This window comes from Ranitomeya imitator, chromosome 3 (assembly GCF_032444005.1).
Source record: "Ranitomeya imitator isolate aRanImi1 chromosome 3, aRanImi1.pri, whole genome shotgun sequence".
In the NCBI taxonomy this organism is placed as follows: domain Eukaryota; kingdom Metazoa; phylum Chordata; class Amphibia; order Anura; family Dendrobatidae; genus Ranitomeya; species Ranitomeya imitator.
This window is the reverse complement of record NC_091284.1, coordinates 217,220,474-217,223,842: the sequence shown is the minus strand read 5'-3', so window position 1 is coordinate 217,223,842 and position 3,369 is coordinate 217,220,474.

Genomic DNA, 3,369 nt, shown 5'->3' with positions numbered 1-3,369 from the left:
GGGTTGGGGCTAAAGTTAGGGTTAGGGTTGGGGCTAAAGTTAGGGTTAGGGTTGGAGCTAAAGTTAGGGTTTGGATTACATTTACGGTTGGGATTAGGGTTTGGATTAGAGTTAGGGGTGTGTCAGGGTTAGGGGTGTGGTTAGGGTTACTGTTGGGATTAGGGTTAGGGGTGTGTTTGGATTAGGGTTTCAGTTAGAATTGGGGGTTTCCATTGTTTAGGCACATCAGGGGCTCTCCAAACGCGACATGGCGTCCGATCTCAATTCCAGCCAATTCTGCGTTGAAAAAGTAAAACCGTGCTACTTCCCTTCCGAGCTCTCCCGTGCGCCCAAACAGGGGTTTACCCCAACATATGGGGTATCAGCGTATTCAGGACAAATTGGACAACAACTTTTGGGGTCCAAGTTCTCTTGTTACCCTTGGGAAAATACAAATTTGGGGGGCTAAAAATCATCTTTGTGGGAAACAAAAGATTTTTTATTTTCACGGCTCTGCGTTGTAAACTGTAGTGAAATACTTGGGGGTTCAAAGTTCTCACAACACATCTAGATAAGTTCCTTGGGAGGTCTAGTTTCCAACATGGGGTCACTTGTGGGGGGTTTCTACTGTTTGGGTACATCAGGGGCTCTGCAAATGCAAAGTGACGCCTGCAGACCAATCCATCTAAGTTGCATTCCAAATGGCGCTCCTTCCCTTCCGAGCTCTACCATGCGCCCAAACAGTGGTTCCCCCCCACATATGGGGTATCAGCGTACTCAGGACAAATTGGACAACATCTTTTGGGGTCCAATTTATCCTGTTACCCTTGTGAAAATACAAAACTGGGAGCTAAAAAATCATTTTTGTGAAAAAAAAAATTATTTTCACGGCTCTGCATTATAAACTGTAGTGAAACACTTGGGGGTTCAAAGCTCTCAAAACACATCTAGATAAGTTCCTTAGGGGGTCTACTTTCCAAAATGGTGTCAATTGTGGGGGGTTTCAAAGTTTAGGCACATCAGGGGCTCTCCAAACGCAACATGGCGTCCCATCTCAATTCCAGTCAATTTTGCATTGAAAAGTCAAACAGCGCTCCTTCCCTTCCGAGCTCTGCCATGCGCCCAAACAGTCGTTTGCCCCCACATGTCGGGTATCAGCGTACTCAGGACAAATTGGACTACAACTTTTGGGGTCCAATTTCTTCTCTTACCCTTGGGAAAATAAAAAATTGGGGGCGAAAGTTCATTTTTGTGAAAAAATATGATTTTTTATTTTTACGGCTCTGCATTATAAACTTCTGTGAAGCACTGGTTGGGTGAAAGTGCTCACCACACATCTAGATAAGTTCCTTAAGGGGTCTACTTTCCAAAATGGTGTCACTTGTGGGGGGTTTCAATGTTTAGGCACATTCAGGGGCTCTCCAAACGCAACATGGCGTCCCATCTCAATTCCAGTCAATTTTGCATTAAAAAGTCAAATGGCGCTCCTTCCCTTCCGAGCTCTGCCATGCGCCCAAACAGTGGTTTACCCCCACATATGGGATATCAGCGTACTCAGGACAAATTGTAAAACAACTTTTGGGGTCCATTTTCTCCTGTTACCCTTGGTAAAATAAAACAAATTGGAGCTGAAGTAACTTTTTTGTGAAAAAAAGTTAAATGTTCATTTTTATTTAAACATTCCAAAAATTCCTGTGAAACACCTGAAGGGTTAATAAACTTCTTGAACGTGGTTTTGAGCACCTTGAGGGGTGCAGTTTTTAGAATGGTGTCACACTTGGTTATTTTCTATCATATAGATCCCTGAAAATGACTTCAAATGTGATGTGGTCCCTAAAAAATATTGGTGTTGTAAAAATGAGAAATTGCTGGTCAAGTTTTAACCCTTATAACTCCCTAACAAAAAAAAAATGTTGGTTCCAAAATTGTGCTGAAGTAAAGTAGACATGTGGGAAATGTTACTTATTAAGTATTTTGTGTGACCTATCTCTGTGATTTAAGGGCATAAAAATTCAAAGTTAGAAAATTGCAAAATTTTCAAAATTTCCATTTTTTCACAAATAAACGCACGTTATATTGAATAAATTGTACCACTGTCATGAAGTACAATATGTCAGAGAAAACAATGTCAGAATCGCCAAGATCCATTGAAGCGTTCCAGAGTTATAACCTCATAAAGGGACAGTGGTCAGAATTGTAAAAATTGGCCCGGTCATTAACGTGCAAACCACCCTCGGGGCTTAAGGCGTTAAACAATACAAGTCATAACTGGTACAGGAGGAGAGAGGACCCTGCCCGTGAAGCCTCACAATCTATTGTGTATGGACCATGATGCACAGACTAGTGGTGACTTTCCTGACCCGAAATCCACAGCCACATATATGTGTAAAAGGCTGTCAATTTCAGGTCAAGGGGCCTGCGGCTGTGCACGGTGGTCTGTAGTCTGACCGTGATCTGCTAATGTCTGAATAAGGCCTAATCTGAGGACCGGTCACCAGTATCAGATAAGTGGTGGTCCCAATCACCTATATGGGATGAAGCTGCTAATATCTTTCAGGCTCCACTGCCAGGGGTCCTTCAATCAGTTGATCAGTGGGGATGCCAGGAGTCAGACTGTGAACAATCTGATTTTGATGACCCATTGTAAGGAAAGACCCCTTAAAAGCCTCCACGGCGGTCATGTGACCACCAGTACCGTCATGCACGCTCCCAGCCATATTCCGACTAGACGGTTTCCGGTCTCACCCCATACACTTGCATTCAGTGACGTACGCCCATCCAGGAGCATGCATAGCGCCAACTGGTGGTCACATGACAGCCGCTCCCAGCACAACTTAAAAAATAAGATTAAATAAAACAAAAAATTACTTACGAGAAAAAAAATAAAAATACATAGTTGCAAATTAATCAATTTACATTATAAACTTTCATTCTAAAGTTACATAATCTGCCACTCTATCCATAAAGCGTCTCCTCCCTAGTGAGCAGCTAGAGGGCGCTGACGTCCTATCTCTATAGTCCGCCATTGACGCAGAGCTCCGGTCTTTACACATCTCCAGCCTGCCCGTATCCTTCGTATGACTAGTGTCACTAACGCGCATGCTCCGTCACCTCGCTCTGCTCCTGTAAGTGCGCATGCCAAATGCAAGCTTCCGGGTTCACCAAGAACACGTTCTTCTGTCGCGCATGCGTAGTAGACATACTATGCCCGCTTCTCGCTTGAGTCCCCCTACTGCGCATGCTCACTGTAAAATACCTTTCAATTTTTCGGCATTAAATAAATGTATTACTTTAGCAAAACGTATTTTTTTGGCTGGAAAATGTAATAGAAACACCGACAATGTATGCTTTATTCTGATTTAAAATCGCGTTAGCATTTGACCTTTGACC